Source organism: Biomphalaria glabrata, chromosome 5, assembly GCF_947242115.1.
Source record: "Biomphalaria glabrata chromosome 5, xgBioGlab47.1, whole genome shotgun sequence".
NCBI classification, from domain to species: domain Eukaryota; kingdom Metazoa; phylum Mollusca; class Gastropoda; family Planorbidae; genus Biomphalaria; species Biomphalaria glabrata.
This window is the reverse complement of record NC_074715.1, coordinates 53,828,670-53,847,263: the sequence shown is the minus strand read 5'-3', so window position 1 is coordinate 53,847,263 and position 18,594 is coordinate 53,828,670. Positions and strand designations below refer to the sequence as shown.

Genomic DNA, 18,594 nt, shown 5'->3' with positions numbered 1-18,594 from the left:
TATTTTGTACTCCAAAATACTCGTCTTTTCAAGCCAAAGATTGGACTAGACATTCTCGTGTGCAAAAAAAATAAATGAGATTAGGCTTATTTTCATGTACCTAGAAAATATTGATTTCCGTATGTTTGAAATAAGACTGTTTAAGGCTCTGTGTTAGTTGTAAAAATACAAATTTCCATTGTGACAAAAAAATGGGAGGAGTAGAACTGCCATATCTGAGCACAGTGTGTAGACGAGGGGTTCTCCTGAGGGACTCCCACTTGAGCCGTCTCGCCAGTTAGCCAACTTCTACGCCAGCTTTGTTGTACCGCGAGTCGATCTGTTCATTCATATGTAACGGTATTTGTACATTCTCGGAGTGATAGTGTATTCCTCTCCAGTACAGGAAACAAAAAGAGACAACAGCGCACTGGAACCATTCAGTTCCATTCATTTCATTCAGCGAATGCATAGATCTATCTAAAGCAGGATATATTCTGTCTGGTGGATGGCTAATGGGATGGTCTTCGAAAACAATGCAACCCCAGTCAGTGAGGAGAGAAAGAGAGAGAGAGACAGAGAAGAGAGTGACAGAGAGGGAAGGAAAGAGATAGTTGTTACATTGACACGCTAGTAGCGTCCCCTTGCCACCACAACAACAAGAACCCAGGCCCGACTATGTCATGTCTCGTCAACTGCTCAATTATCTCCCCCTGTTCCTTCGTCTCGCGTTGTGTATTTGTCCTGAGTCAAGGGACAGTACCCAGCACTGGGAATAAAACGTGCTGGAAAGAAGCGATTAAAATTAACCTTTGCAAAAAAAAAAAAAAAAATCGCGATTAGTTCCCGTGCTGGATTACAAACACAACTCTTGCATATTTAACGTAGTCTAAGGCTTTATATGTGTTACATAGATGTCATTTAATATATTCCAACAGTTATAGATCTATATTGTAGACCATTCACCACAAACAACTCCATGCTATTCTAGAGATTTCAATGTTACCAGATGTCCGCCATCTAGTCTAGCTAGATGTAGATCTAGGAAAGTGACAATATGTAGATCTTTTAATCTAGATTATAAACTCTTTATCTATTGGACAGGAATTATTTCAAAAACCATAAACGAAGGAAGCTGCATGAACGGATCTAGAAGGGAAAAATGTAATGCATCACTCGGCTTGTATTTCTGAATCTGTCGTGTACCTGTCAATCAAAGACTATTAACAGGTGAGAATTAGTTCTGTATTCATTTCTTCTGTTAGTTTTAGTTTTGAAAATATAGTTTAAACTTTGAATTTCAGTTTTTTTTTTTCAAATTCTATTTTTGTCTTTCACGTGATGTTTTTAAGAAAGAAGACAGATCATACATATTTAGGTGAACAAAAGCTCTATAGATGAGATCTAAATCTCTAAATAAATCATTGCTGAAAAGCTTAGATAAAAAGAAATTTTAGTTAATACATTTCTCATCTCAAGTAAACACTGTTTTTTGATCGAGGCCGCTTTGAAATCCAATCTTTGATAATAAATTATGATCTATTTTTAACACTACTGCCTATAAATAGTATATTTATAAACATTTGTGATTTTCTGTCTGTATTAGAATTTCACTTCATATAAACGACCCACAGTTACAGAGTCATGGCAATGGCACTATAGATTTAGATATAGCTCAAGGTCTAGATCACAGAACTATATATATATATTATAGGTCTGTGGTATAGATATATATAGTTCGTCCATCGTGGTTCGATGATGACCACTTTGTCATCCAGGGGGCTGAGGGCTTTGCACTGGGGTTTTATGCCTCCTCATGTATATATATATATATATATATATCCTATATAGATATAGCATTAGGTCTAGATATAGCTGTAGTCTAGATATAAAGATCTAAATGAAAGATTTTTTTAAAACATTATATTAAATTATTATTATTATAAATCCTTTTTATTGCTTAAAGTGATACTTAAATTGGTGTGTATTTGTGTCGGTGTATGTATGTCGCTGTGTGTTTGCATCTGTCTGTGTATGTCTACAGGGCCTTTGTGTCTGTGTGTATCTACAGGGCATTTGCGTGTCCATTTTTTCTCCTCGGAGGCAGCATTAGAAGAATGTTCAGTATGGTCACCGTCTGTTGCTACGTCCATCCATCACCTAGATTGTGTGGTGACGTGTCCCTTCGACACCAAACAAAACAGACCTCAGAGACGTCATTCATCTTTCTGCTGATTTCGTGAGTCCTGAATCATTTCATGTTTTCCAACTGCTGCCTGGTGGGAATACGCCAACTTGTTGATCTTTGACTCATAGAACTGACCCTTTTAACCCACAACTTCCTGCCAATTTTACAAGATTACAGTTTTGATCTTGTATACCATTTGACTTCAACGCAGCTATGTCATCTAAGCAACAAACCATCGAAATATAAACAGAATTACCAAAAAGTTTGTTATGACAGCGCGTGTTTTCTCACTTCCTGTCTAGATCTATTTATTTAGTATCACGCCTGCTGCATGATGGGACATGGTAGCTAGATGGCTATTGAGTTAGTCATAGAAGAGGCGAACTTTGACCTCAAATCTCCCCCCCCCAAACTATTTCTAGATCTAATGTAAAAACGAGATCCCAGATGTGTCACCTAAAACATAAGGTAGTGAGATTATTAGTCTGTTTTTCACAGGTTAGACTCCAGCTAGGGACCCTACATGTTGTTCATTGTGAGAAAGAACAATGATTTTTTGGTTGTAAAAGAAAAGTTCATTTTTACTAATCTTCATTTTCTTAGACATGACGAATTCGCTATAAACAAAAAAATAGGTTAAGAAAACTTAGGAAGAGTGAATCTTAACAACAGCGAGGGAGGTATTGGTGTAGAAAAATGTGAATATTTTTTATAAAACTTGGGTTTGTGTTTTGGTAATTCATTGTTGAGGATGACGTCTTCACAGTGCCAGGTTTTTGGTATATACACACTGTCATTTCTTTGACGTCTGCACTATGTCCAGCCAGCTGAAAAGATTGAAATGGTAACTGGCATGATTCTATTCAATTTGTCATCAGTTCAAAATTCGAAGGTTAAGATATTAACTCTTTAATAACTAATTCTTTCATTGTAGTAATGTTGTTTTTTCTTGGTTTTTCTTCCTAGGCATGTCTAGTTATTATCTCAAGGCTGGTTGCTTTGAGTTGGAAAGTCAGAATGTTCTTAGTTGGGCTTGCGCATTGTTTTAGTTGTTATGGCACCTCGTATTTCTTTTTATGTCATTGTTCTTAATGGGATTAGCCATGGACAGATGTGTTGTTTTTTTCTAAAGCTTTTCATTTCAAAAGCGGATTTTCTGTTTTTTGTGTTTTCGATTTGTATGAATGTTCACAAATTCTCTTGTCCAGCTTTTGTTTCAGTGGTTAGAAGCACGGGAGGTGGCGAGTCCATTCTTTACTAAACAAAACCAAATCGATTGGCCTGAACTGTTGTCTTCTATAGATTTTCTTAAGTGACCATGTTGAAGGTTTGTCAGTGACCAAGCCTGTCGTCTGCTGGGACTTAAAAAAACACAAAAAACCTAACTGGATGTTGTTTCGAAACAAAGACACGGAACAAACAAAGCAATTCTTGATATCAACTTATAAAATATGTTTTTGTTCAATTATTAAATTGTTAACATTAAAAGGTCTTAATTAGTTTGGTTTACTACTCTAAGACTGCTCTTGCATTGGTTCTCACATTGATAGACTTTTGTTTAAACAATGGTTCTCATATTAATATACTTTTATTTAACAATGGTTCTTAAATTGATAGACATCTTAAACAATGATTCTCACATTGAAAGGCTTCTATTTAAACAATGGTTCTCACGTTGATAGACTTCTATTTAAACAATGGTTCTCACATTGATAGACTTCTCTTCAAACAATGGTTCTCACATTGATAGACTTCTATCTAAACAATGGTTCCCACACTGAAAGACTTCTATTTTAACAATGGTTCTTACATTAGTAGACTTCATATTAAACATTAGTTCTTAAATTCATAGACATCTTCTTAAACAATGGTTCTTACATTGGTAGACTAATTAAACAAGAGTTCTTACATAGGTAGATCTAGAAATCTTGAGATAAAATTAACGCATTCAATATACTAACGCATTCTGTACTAATGAAATAGTCTTTATAACTCATAATATTAATTCCACTATCCTGTTAATGTATCTATTCCTAAAAGTCTTTCCTCTAGACTAGTTATTTCTAACTATATCTCATTAACCCAATTTTTGACTACTAAAAATCTCCCCAATTTTAGTTGCTATATAACTACTAAAGTACTCTATGCCAACGAATGGCTGCCTGGTCGTGCGGTTTGCACGCTGGACTGTCGTTCAGATTTATCGATGGTCCCGGGTTCAAACCCTGCCCGCTCCCATCCCCCGTCGTCCTGCGGGAGGTTTGGACTAGGAAGTAATTATCTTCAACTCTGAAGGAACATCCGAAACATGTAAAACATTTTACAAACATTTTACGAATGTATTTGTAGCTTCTAAAATATCTACATTATTCAGATCTCTGAATCATCTTTTCACTATTTTATTTATTTAGAGCTCCGATATCAAGTCTATACATTTTAAACATTTCCCCGCTATCTAGTCTATTAATAGGTCTAAACATTTCTCTAATATCTAGTCTATTTATAGGTCTAAACATTTCTCCAATATCTAGTCTATTTATAGGTCTAAACATTTCTCCAATATCTAGTCTATTTATAGGTCTAAACATTTCTCTAATATCTAGTCTATTTATAGGTCTAAACATTTCTCCAATATCTAGTCTATTTATAGGTCTAAACATTTCTCTAATATCTAGTCTATTTATAGGTCTAAACATTTCTCTAATATCTAGTCTATTTATAGGTCTAAACATTTCTCTAATATCTAGTCTATTTATAGGTCTAAACATTTCTCTAATATCAAGTCTGTAAATTCTAAACATTTGACCACTATCTAGTCTATTTATAGGTCTAAACAATTCTCTAATATCTAGTCTATTTATAGGTCTAAACATTTCTCTAATATCTAGTCTATTTATAGGTCTAAACAATTCTCTAATATCTAGTCTGTAAATTCTAAACATTTGACCACTATCTAGTCTATTTATAGATCTATAAACATTTCACCACTATATAGTCAATTATAGCACTAAACATTTCTCATCTATCTAGTCTATTTATAGCTCTAAACAGTTCTATCATCGAGTCTTAACATTTCACTATTATCTAGTTTGTTTTTTTTTTGCTCTAAACATCTCTCCAAAAAGCAATCTGCACTCGTTAAGAGTTACTAGACTACTTTATCCAACTGATTTAATTTGACATTTTTCTTCTATATCAGAGTAGCCGAGTATCGATCCTAAGTTGACTTGTTTTGTGCTAATAATACCAAAACCATTAGGACAATTTATCAAGCCTCGCCAGTCCCTAGGCTGCCATATGTTTCCCAAATAATTCTTTTGTTTTCTTCTGGAAAAAGAAGAAAAATCATCAAGAAAACATTTGTTGCCCGGACTGATTCGATACGTAACAGATAAATTACTCGGAGAAAAAAATGACGGTAATCGATCAGTTCTTGACAGCGTGGAGTAAACGATACTTGACGATCGTGGTTGGAATCAACGATACCTCACGATCTGAGTACGAACACATGTATTTATGCTGCTAGTGACATCGATACTCGCATCGATACTCATTAGTTCGATTGGCTGCGCGTATACTTTACAAAATAAATAAACACTGATACTAAAGTACATAACAAACAAAAAAATCTGCGCTAGTCTAGTTACGATACTTCAATGAATGTATTCGAGAAATCTTAACCCATTGAATGATTCCCTATTTGAAATAGAAAGAGAGATACGGTCAATAGGAGGGTTGTGGAAAAAATATGTATAAATAAATTAAAAATGTTTTATTTTTTTAAAAGTAGAACACTATTATAGCTTGGTCGAAAGGCTAAGTACGCTTGAACTTGGCTTTGGGTACCTATGAAGGGGGCTCGAGGTTCGACACCCGACTCGAGCAGAGTTGTGGAACCCTCTGGTCCACAAATGAGCTTGTACCATATCGCTCTGAGCATGCAACAATCATGAAAGTAGCGCTATATAAAAGCTATACTTTTTTCTTCGCCAATAACAACATTAGTATTAATTTAAAGAGTCTTAATGATTATTATTTTTTTGTTATTATACTTATATGTTGTACCAATTGGACTTTAGACATCTATATTTATTAAGTACATTATCTCATGTCATGATGTCGAATTTAAAAATGCAGGAGCCCCTGAAAAGGTTATGCCCCCGGCCCCCCCCCCTCCCAATCCAAGCTACGCCACTGGGAAGTTAAAATTCTAGTGCGGCAACGAAGTTTGCCTGGTATAAAATTGTAACATTAAATTGCAAAATTTCACAGTGCGCTGTATTGATTATTGGACTTCACAAAGTGGAAAGTTCAGGGCGCGTAGTGGAAATATTTGAGCACAATTATCGGAGGTAGGAAAGATAGCATTTTCCCTTAACCGATTTTCTTTCTTGGAGAGAATGCACTAAATAAATAGTTTAAAACTGTAAAACACATCTGCATGGTCACGAAATCGGCATTCTATCGTGTAAGTGCAGACATCACATTTTATATTACAAGGAGAACAGTGCTAGCAGAAGAAAGGACAAGAGAACAGTGCTAGCAGAAGAAAGGACAAGAGAACAGTGCTAGCAGAAGAAAGGACAAGAGAACAGTGCTGGCAGAAGAAAGGACAAGAGAACAGTACTAGCAGAAGAAAGGGCAAGAGAACAGTGCTAGCAGAAGAAAGGACAAGAGAACAGTGCTAGCAGAAGAAAGCGTCAGAGAAAAACAAAAGCAAGGCCAATGACACTAGCTCCAGCTGGATTAACCTTCCCAGTTTGCAGCCGAATATTCCGGGATCACATAGGTCTCACCAGCCACATGAGGAGGCACAAAACCCCAGTGCAAAGCCCTCAGCCCCCCCCCCCCCCTGGATGACACAAGTGGTCATCATCGAACCACGATGGACGAACTATAAAGGATAAAGATGTTAGTTATTCCTTTCCACGATATATTTTCTACATTTTTCTCCATTATGGCAACATCTACACCCGTTCTTGTAAAATGTATAAAAAGGGATACTCTCACCTATCAGGAGGAAACTGACATTTACCTGATAGTCGTTCGACTTTCAGCTGCTATCATTTTACTATTAAGTCTCTATCGATACGCTATTACCTTGTTCGTATAGATCTGCACACCTGATGGCATCCCCTAATGTCGATATCATTCTCACGCGGTTACGCCGCAGGCTCTTTGGTGGGAAGGGGAGTGACAAAATTGCGCGGGACACTTGTAGGAGTGGAAGGCTAGAAACAGATACATTGCTATGGTTACGTCGTAATTGTTAAATAATTTCAGGAATCTCCGTGGGAAATTTCCGGTATGCGTAATCACCTCCCCTTTCAGTAGAAGTTTACCTATCATATTAATGTTTACTAAGAATGTAGGTTTTAGTACACATCTTTATGTCCTTCTGCTACACCAAAGGAAGGAACTAGTGCACAACCTTGCTATATACGCAAGGCCGGATTTAAGTGTGTGGAGACCCCGGGATGGAATTATTGTGGAGGCCCCTACACTTTTTTTGTAAGTTTTAATCAAAATTCATTTTTTAATTAAAAAAAAATTACTGATATCTAAACGCATGCCATATTATTGAAGAAAGAGAGTGTGTGCAAATTAATTTTAATATGCATATTTTAACGACAAATGAATTTTTAAGGGTTTACGCAATATAGTAAATCGGGAGAATATTACAAGAATACGAGCACACTATAAGCTGACCATAGACTTATATATTATACTAGACAGGAAACTGGAAATAAATTCTTATTCGCGATTGATCGATTCACAGACCTATATATATAGAGAGATTTTTATGTACGTAAACTCTTTTTTCAGGCTCTAAGGGAAGTCACCCCAATCAATCTTTTCTGTCTTAGAAAAGTAATGATCTTTAGTTTTCAAAGTTTAGAAAGAATGCAAAATCATTTCTAGGATATTCACGCAAATATATGAAACAAAGTCATTTCCTGTTTGTTTCCATTGAGATAATGTTTCAAAAATCCTAGATCAAAATAATTCATGTTGATTTAAATCATCTTATGTACATTTAAAAAGATTGATAACCTAGATCTTTCTAGATTATGTATCTAAATATTGCAAAATAATAATTGTGAGACCAAAGTACTCTTATTTTTTATGTTCAATTACTAGGTGTAAAAATTAAATTATATGTTACATAGGTTAGGGTTGAAAAAAAAACAACTTTTACTTCTTTCAACTACTTTACAAAACAACGCCTTTATCCAACTTTCTAAAAAATTTTCACGACATTTTTTGTAGTGTTTAAAAATATCCATGCCCACTATAAGACTTAAAGTATTTTTTGGTTAAATTGCGAGGAAATAAAATATTTACAAAACAGTAAAGTTGTTGACCCGTCGAAATATGGATTTTTTTCTCTGTTGTGGGGGGCCCCTTTCTTGTGGAGGCCACTGGGCTGTAGCATTGCCTGCCCTCTCTTAAATCCGGCCCTGTTTATGCGATAACATCTACAGACCTCAAGAGTTCGCAGTTTCATTTAATGCTTGGCATAGTCACCATAGTGAATACTGTTACAACATGGTATGCGAAGCGAGGTCCTGTAGTTAAGAGAAGATAACTCTCATTATTGCACAGACCCTAGACTTCCATTGTTTAAATGTCTATAAAGTTGCTAATGACTATCTCCCTTACATACGGATTATCTCCCGTATCTAGACATTGCCAAACTATTTCGGGATACTATTTTGGGCGAGAGGACTAACAGGGGAGTTAACCCCGCCTACCTCTGTCCACATGGCCACTCTTACGTCATTAAGACAATCCGATCACGTGACCGTTTCTTAAACTAGAAGTAAACAAACACACACACACACATTGTGTTAGAGGAAATAGACCGCGATATGTTCCATTTGCCTGAGATAAGTTCCAGTTGTCTAGCAGATCTAATCAATAGGACTCATCAGGGCCATCCATTAGTATGTTTTTATAATTCTATATTCTATAGTCAACAGCTAATCAAATGTTTGACATTTAGCTTTCATCGTTACTATGTAGCTGCCTTGAATATTTAAACACATTGGAACTAATCTCTGCTAATTGGGATTAAAAAAATTGCCCGCGCCCTTAGGCTCTTTACATCATCGGAATTTATTATGTGACTTAGTTAAAGGGAAGGGCATCGGGCAACGGCTTCCTTTACACAATGTTGCCCCCTCTAGTCATAACGGTCACAAAGCTGATTAGAAAGTATATACACGCCCTGAAGGTGTATAGATTCTTGAACGCAGACGCCCCAACGGCCATTTAAATTAATAGCCAGATTGAGCTTAAAATGAAATAAGATCGAAGCCTCCAGCTACAACTGTGTAGTTAATATTGTATTTTCTGTTAAGTCTCACAGATGTAGATTTAAATCGAAACTTTTTTCTTCTCTTTTTTTATGCCTTCAGGCTAAAAGAAAAAATAAAGAAGGGAAAAAGAGACTAAAAAAAAAATTGAGAGATAATCTAAAAGTCTCTCATTCTCTCCCCTTGTCAACCCCCCCGATATTGACATTTAAATGGCAAGTTAACTGACTTTACACCGGAGGACGGTATGTAATTTGTTCTCAGCTAGAAACACAGTTATCGAACCCTGGTCCACCGTAATGGGCCTGTTAGCCCCTGTGTTTGTGCCCGGTGATGGACGCTTAGATAATAATCTTGTCCAAACCTACAATATTTCATCTTTCTGATGTCTCCATTATCTTATACTGAGTGGCGTGAATGTGACCTATGTAAAACTAAATTAAACATTCTGCTTTATACGTGTGTATGTGCGGGTATCCATTTATAAAACGCAAAATACTTAGGTGTTATAATAAATGAAAAACTGTCATGGAATCCACATATTGATGAAACTACAAAAAAATCAAACAAAGCATTAGGATTTATTAAAAGAAATTTCTATAAATCAAATAAGAACATAAAACTAAAATGTTATTTAACCTTGGTTAGGCCAATAATAGAATATGCATCCTCTGTTTGGGACCCCTCAACTCAAGAAAACATTAAGAAACAGGAACAGACACAAAATAGAGCAGTGCGATTCATAACAAACGAATATTCACATTTGACTAGAGTAACACCTTTAGTAAAATCACTAAATTTAGAAAGCCTTCAGGACAGAAGGCTCAAAAGTAAAGTAGCAATAATACATAAAACACTGAACCATAATCTTCAAATACAAAAACAAAATTTAATAAAATACTCTGAAAGACACAAAGATAAAGGCACATTCCTCGTCCCATATGCTAGGACAAATTTGTACAAATACTCCTTCTTCCCTAGTGCTATTAGAGCATGGAATGGGTTGCCTGAGCTAGCCAGGAAAACCAGTGACTTGGCAGAATTTAAGTCATTGGTTAATATGCATGACTAAATGCATGACGCGTAGGACGTAATCATTTTCTTTTTTGAAGTAACGTCTGTATTATATAAGATAAGATAAAACAAAATTTATGTAAATATGTGTTTGTGTACATGTCGTGCGGTATGCGTGCAGGACTGTCCTATCGATGGTCTCGGGCTCATGTCCTGCCGCTGCCATTCTTCAACGTCCTGAGGCAGGCTTTAGGCTAGGACAAAATGTGTTCCGCGGAACACTGGGGTTCCGCGAGGCCTGAATAGGTGTAATTTTAAAGGAGGGAAGATAATTACATTCATGTGTCAATCTAGTCATGCATGTTAATCAATGAAACTCTGCTAAGTTGTTGGTTTTCCTGACTGACTCATGACAACTAAACATAAAACTTAGGTTACCGCAACAGAACGAAACGTTAGCAATAAATAGTTTTTATATTTAACTAATTTTAACAATAACTAGACACTAACAGATATTAATTTCAAAGGTTGAGATAATTTAGCAAAATTGCAATATTTTTATGTAAATTTTGGACATTTTTATGGATTCTTCGTTATACTTGTTATGGAGCGCGCGCGCGCGTGTGTATGTGTGAGTGTGTGTTTTTAAGAGTGTGTGTTTGCGTATTGACTGATGCTATACATGTTTTATGACGAAGTATCTATTTTTAGAAGGATGGATTACAAGTGAATAAATGAAGGGGAGCGACTGGTGGAAAAGACATGCGTATGAAAAGCGAATGGCGGCGATACCTTAGAGTTGAATGAGTTGAAAGATAATAATGATGGCGATGTCTTCGATTCCGAAGATTAAGGATGAATGCAGTGTTTCACGTGACTACTCAAACCCAGTTGCAGCCTGCATGTAGGCCTATTCATCATGTCGCGTAGACAAAGTCGTTGTCTTCCGGCAGTGTTTGTCTTCTGTAAAGATCATTACCTTATCACATTTGTATTTTTATAGATTAGTACGTAATATTGAAAAGCTATTTGTTAATATAAAACAGGGGTTCTCAACCTGTGGATCGCAGCCCCCTTGGGGGGTAGATTGACGATGTGCCAGGGGTCGCCTAAAACCATCGAAAATATGGATTGTTATTGTCTGCTCTTCTATTGCTGCATGTGTGTGTGTGTGTGGGGGGGGGGGGGGTCGCGTCAGAGTGGGGGATTGTAAAAAAGGGGTCGCCGAGCTTCAAAGTTTGAGAACCGCTGATTATAAAGTGTCTAAGATTTAGATGTGTCTGGTTTAGGTGTCTGGCAGAGCAACTCAATCTGAACACCGAGTCACAGACCAGCACAGCGCTGAACAGATAACCAAGCAAAATTTAAAAAAAAATACTTTTTAAAAAACAAAGCTGATTTCAGAAAAAGAGAACGCAAATTCACTGCCCATATCTCTCAATACTCCAAAATGTATCTCCCTTTTTCTATGTAAAACAAAAAATAATTAATTCCAACTAATTGATTAAATAATTAGTGAATTGTTGGATTGAGTCATGTAGTGTCTTCGATGAACCGAGACGGGGGAATGGCACGAAACTGAATCCCCTCCCCCCCCCCCCCCTCCAGACACACAAATTACACCCAGACAGACGGAGTGTGTTAATACAAGCTTTGTAAATGAAAGTCATGAAGACACAATGCTCCCTGGTATTCCTATCAAATTGTAGATCTAGTTCCCAGCGTATAAGGTCACGAGGACTTTCTGTTTTTACTTGATGAGAGAACAACATTCTCACGCATACAAACCAACTTGGAAAACAAGAAAAAAACATTAATAGGAAAAATTTAAACCATAATTCCTTATCAAACGAAAATAGAGAACAGGTTTATAAAAAACATTTTTTTTAGAAAGAGAATTAGCTTAATTAAATAGATATTAATTAAATAAACATGCGAGGACCTTATGAAAGAGCAATTAAGTCTCAATACTGTTGTTATTTTATACAATTTCTTAATCCTTTGTAATACTCTCATATATTTTTTTTCAATATACATATATATATATATATACACACACACACATACATATATACATATATACAGTGCTTTTTTTTGTAAACTAATAGGTGCGGTACTCAGTGTTGTATTTCTAACTTTTAACTACTAATAAATTAATAATAAATATTAAAATACAAGAAAAGTAATAATTTTTCCCCACATTGAAAAAAAGTGCCGGTACGCCGAACCGGCGCGTACCGTCACAAAAAGCAATGTATATATATATATATCACATATAGATACATATATAATTTCATGAAATATATATTTGGATTGATTTCGTTTTTAGAACTATATGCCTATATTGGCTGATTGGCATTTAAATATGGGCGTATTTTCTTGATGGACGAAGAAATTTAATTATAAAAATAAAAATAAAAGAACCTATTTTTACAATGTATGGTTACATCAAGTTGATTGACTTCGCACAGTCATCTTAAGTCACTTGACTGCAAAATGGTTCAGCTGTCTTCTATTATGTGTACACTTTTCTTGAAAAAAATGTTAAATGCAATAATAAAAACTTTTTTAGGATTAAAAAAAAATTTTTTTGGACATTCACATGTATCTCCCCCCCCCCCCTCTATTTTTTTGGACATTCACATGTATCTCCCCCCCCTCTATTTTTTTGGACATTCACATGTATCTCCCCCCCCCCCTCTATTTTTTTGGACATTCACATGTATCTCCCCCCCCCTCTATTTTTTTGGACATTCACATGTATCTCCCCCCCCCCCCTTTATTTTTTTGGACATTCACATGTATTTCCCCCCCCCTATTTTTTTGGACATTCACATGTATCTCCCCCCCCCTATTTTTTTGGACATTCACATGTATCTCCCCCCCCCCCTATTTTTTTGGACATTCACATGTATCTCCCCCCCCCTATTTTTTTGGACATTCACATGTATCTCCCCCCCCCCTCTATTTTGTTGGACATTCACATGTATCTCCCCCCCCCTATTTTTTTGGACATTCACATGTATCTCACCCCCCCCCCCCTCTATTTTTTTGGACATTCACATGTATCTCCCCCCCCCCTATTTTTTTGGACATTCACATGTATCTCACCCCCCCCCCCTCTATTTTTTTGGACATTCACATGTATCTCACCCCCCCCCTATTTTTTTGGACATTCACATGTATCTCACCCCCCCCCCTATTTTTTTTGGACATTCACATGTATCTCACCCCCCCCTATTTTTTTTGGACATTCCCATGTATCTCACCCCCCCTATTTTTTTGGACATTCACATGTATCTCACCCCCCCCTCTATTTTTTCCTTCCTGTCTACGTTCTCCATGCGTCCACTTTAGGCTAGCCAACCCCCTTTCCCCCCTCCCAAATGTAAGAACGTCATAAATGGACGATTCCTTTCCATCCTGCTCTAGTTCTCATGTTGAGTACTTCCAAACTTCAATGATCTCCCCCCGATATAATTTTGTCTCTGTTATCTTCTCACGAATTCTCTTTCTTCTTACTTTCTCTCTGATCCGCCCCCCCTCTACCCCCTTCACTCCTGATCCCTGACTATGCCTCCTCTCCCCCCTCCTCTCGCATGTGATCACTCAGCATACGTTGTGTGTGTTTTAATGAAAGAGGCGGCACTAAGAAGTAATTTTCTCCATCTTCACCCCAAGCGTTTTGATCCATTTAATAATTTAGACGAGATTAACATCGCCATTACGCTCAATAATGACCCACTCCCTTTGTCTGTCTGTTTATCTGTCTGTCTCTCTCTCTCTCTGTTTATCTCCCTTTGTCTGTCTGTTTGTCTGTCTCCCTCTCTCAGTTTGTCTGTCTCTCTCTCTCTGTCTGTCTGTTTATCTGTCTCCATCTCTCTGTTTATCTGTCTCCCTCACTCTGTTTATCTGTCTCCATCTCTCTGTTTATCTGTCTCCCTCACTCTGTTTATCTCTCTCCATCTCTCTTGTATGTCTGTCTTTTTCTGGCTCCCTCTCTCTGTCTGTTTGTTTCCTCCGTCTCTCTATCCGTCTGTTTGTCTGTCTGTTTATCTGTCCCCTTCTCTCTGTTTATCTGTCTCCATCTCTCTGTTTATCTGTCTCCATCTCTCTGTTTATCTGCCTCCATCTCTCTGTTTATCTGTCTCCATCTCTCTGTTTATCTGTCTCCATCTCTCTTATATGTCTGTCTTTTTCTGGCTCCCTCTCTCTGTCTGTCTGTTTGTCTGTCTCCCTCTCTCTATCTGTCTGTTTGTCTGTCTCCCTCTCTCTGTCTGTCTGTTTATCTGTCTCCCTCTCTCTGTTTATCTGTCTCCCTCTCTCTGTTTATCTGTCTCCCTCTCTCTCTGTTTGTCTCCCTCTCTCTCTGTTTATCTGTCTCCCTCTCTCTGTTTATCTGTCTCCCTCTCTCTCTTTTTATCTGTCTCCCTCTCTCTCTGTTTATCTGTCTCCCTCTCTCTCTGTTTATCTGTCTCCCTCTCTCTCTGTTTATCCGTCTCCCTCTCTCTCTGTTTATCTGTCTCCCTCTCTCTTATATGTCTGTTTTTTTTCTGGCTCCCTCTCTCTATCTGTCTGTTTGTCTGTCTGTTTATCTGTCCCCTTCTCTCTGTTTATCTGTCTCCATCTCTCTGTATGTCTGTCGCTCACTGCTTGTCTCAGTCTGTCTTACTATGCCTCTTTGTCTCTTATACCTCACCGCCTTCACCGTCTCTGCGTTTCTCTCTCTCTCTCTCTTTGTCTGTCTGTCTCTGTCTGTCTCTTGCTCTCTATCTCTCTCTATTTCCCCGAGTGTCTGTGTCTCACTACCTTTATGTCTCCATTTTTCTTACTGGTTGCGGTCACATCATTTTTCTTGTTTCTTTATTCTTTCTTCTTTTTTTATCCATCTCTTTTTATTCTTTCTCTCCTTTCTCCTTTTCTATTTCTGTCCTTGCAGTTCTCTTTCACTTCTCTTTTTCTTTCTCTCACTTCTGTTTCACGCTCTTCTCCCCCCCCCCCTCTTTTCTCTATAACATTCTTAAAATGTGTATAGGTTTAAATAGACTGTGTGCAAACTCGTTTCGAAAGTTCGCTATACAAGACTCAACGAAACTGCTATTAAAAGTAGCGACCTTTTTAATTTCCTGTTCTCTATGGAGGCCTTTCTGTGTCATTCCCCCAATTGAACCTCCATCATCTCCAGCATTCTAGCGACGCCCATGTATCCAATTGACCAGCCATCTGCAACTGACACAGGAAGAGCTCATTGGAAATTAATAGTTGGATTTTTTTTTTTCTTTCACTAAAAAAAAAACTTAGTATTTTTTTTTAAATATCTCATGCGTTCTCTCTCTCTCTCTCTCTCTTTCTTTCTCTCTCCCCCCTTTCTTATCTGTCATTCTTTCTAAGACCATTTCTGAAATTCTTGGTAACTATTTTTCTCGTTCTAGTTTCTATAGTGTGTCCATGAAAGTCTCTTTAGCATAGTTATAAATCAGGCAAAAGGTCATCTATAAAAAACATTATATAGTTCTATATGTTGTCATCTATAGTAGTAACTGTGATCTAAGGCTCGTGTAGCTTACAAAAGTTCATAGACATTTAGAGAATTGTTATACGTTTGTTATTTTGAAATTATTTTTTTTTTTATTAAATTCTTGCCGGCTACGACCCGCGGCCGGCGGGCCTTAGTTTGGGTATTACTGATCTACTGGATTAGACTTAGACCTATGTCAAACTTGGAGAATGTTCCCTTCACATTTTTAAACATTTTGCTGCGAAAATAAAAGTAAGAGTGTGAAAATCCCATTTGGGCAGCTGTTTGAGACAAACATCTATAAAAAAAAGCTAACAAGATCCTCGAAATAAAGAATCACCCTTTGTGTCAGGATTTTGTGATTTTACCATCACAAAGGAGATACAAGACACCGATAGCAAAGACAAACAGACTCAAACACTGGCAATCAAATCATTAAATAAGAACAATCTGGTATAATGGGATTTTGAATTTTGGGATTTTCAGGGTGCCCCCCCCCCCTGATCCACCTAACTCTAATTGGTACCTGACTTTAGTTGGGGAAAGTAAAGGCGGTTGGTCGTTGTCCTGGCCACATGACATCCTGCACTTTAAAAGTGGGCCAAAGAAACAGATGACCTCTGCCCTATAGAATAGAATAGAGTGCATTACACGTAACAATACATTATAACATCAAACAATTGTATACGATAGCACCCAAAATACACATTCATACCCCAGTTTCTCTTTAACATTTCATGTCAATTTTACAACAGTAGGTTACTTATTATTCAAGATGTCGTGTTTTTTGTTTTTTAGTTGTTGTGATAGATAGTGAAGATAGAGATGTGTGCTCCTAGAAACAGTCTCCATTGACAATGTAGGCCTACAATGTGTCTCATTGTTCAACAAACTCTTAACAACAGCGTACTTCAGAGCAATAACTTTAAGTTGAAGAGGTTATATGCTAATGTGTTTAAATTTACCAATCAATTTTCAGGGTGACCAGGACTAGGGTTGCTATAATTACCAGTAGGCGTGAGTTCTCTCAGTAAACTATTAGTTAGTTGCCTTCCTGGTCAAGAGAACACTTCAGCAAAGAGATCAGATCTAAGTGTGTCATCAACTCAACCTCCCCCCTTCCCAGAGTTAATCAAATGTGTATCCCGTGTAACAGTAACAATCATTTATGCAGGGCCGGTCTTAGGCCACTGCAGCCTATGCGGCCGCAGTGGGCCCCGCAATTTCATAGGCCCCGCGCTAATTCTTGATCAAGGTGTAAATAATTAGATGAAACCATTTTAACTTATAATTACAATGTTTCCTTAGACAAAATGTACGATAAAGACCTGGAAATCTCCTGAAATTATTAAAAAGTTTCTGAAAACTCATTAAAAATCTCTTGAAATATAGATATACTTGTCATATCGGGGCGTTATTCAATATGAAAAACTTCAATACTACTCGCGATAAAAAAAAAAGGCATTGCCAGCTTTTATTTAATAAAAATGCAATAACAGGGCGAATTTTAACCAAAGCAGGAAGTTCAAATACTTAATTTACTTGAATAGTCACTGGCATATAAATTAAAGATCTGAATGTTTATTGGCTTTTTGTTGGAAAACTACGATCTACTGTAGATGGCTCGTCAAGTTAATTGGACAGTGATTTTGTACCTATTACAATTGTTTCTGGTAAGACAAATTTCCTTACGGATAATAAAGATTATTATTATTATTATTATTATGTCTAAAATGCAAAGCCAAAGACGAAATTTATTTTCTAATACAAAATCTTAATTTTCCTTACCCCTTACCCAGACTAGGCCCCGCGCAAACCGTTTCGCATAGGGCCCCGCAATCTGTAGGACCGGCCCTGCATTTATGTACCATAATAGATAATAAGTGGGTATACATTTAGCCTCTATTGAAATTAAATGGGCGTCCCTTTATCTTCTGCTATAGCCTATACCATAATGCATCGCTCCCTTTTGCAAACAAACAAATAAAAGTGGCGTCTCTTTTAATTTCAATAGAGGGTAAATGTTTATTTAGTGTTGAAGCTTTAAGGGAGGCAACTCTCTGCTAGTTGATGATTGAAGTCGAATGAACAATGTGAATGGTAGACATAAACAAATACAAACGTTAGTTTTAGTGATAGTTCTCTTCTTACTAAGTTCTTACACAGTTCACTGAGGCCGCATCTGCCGCCACTGCCACCGGTTCGCGGGTTAGTCTGTGGTCACGGACCAGTCCGTGGTCCCAGGCACGGTTGTCCTCCTAGTACACAAGGATTGTCTTCCACTATGCAGGAACTACCCTTCACTTTTTCAGACACCTGAGAACCCACAGGGCACCTCAATTGTTTCTCAACCTGCTGGCCATTTCACTGGCGATGATTCCTTTCTTTCTTTTTTAACTGTAGGCGGAGCTAATCAAACTGCAGCCTGTAGACTATCTGTTTCTCGTTGGCAGAATTTAGGTCATTGGTTAATATGCATGATTAAATGCATGACGCGTAATCATCTTCTTTATTGAGGGCGGATGGAAACTCAGAGCGCTATGGTCATAATATCGTTTGTGGACCAGTGGATGGTA

The 18,594-nt window shown here is 37.2% G+C and overlaps 1 protein-coding gene across 1 annotated transcript in view; it reads left to right on the top strand.

The window, feature by feature from the left end:
• The first annotated feature begins 573 nt into the window (after nucleotides 1-573).
• LOC106060681 (adhesion G protein-coupled receptor L1-like) overlaps nucleotides 574-18,594 on the top strand; it is a 127,390-nt gene continuing 109,369 nt past the window's right edge. Inside the window, exon 1 of the mRNA XM_056030322.1 lies at nucleotides 574-1,209. The gene's annotated coding sequence lies outside the window, so the exon portion shown is untranslated. The remainder of the gene's footprint in view (nucleotides 1,210-18,594) is intronic.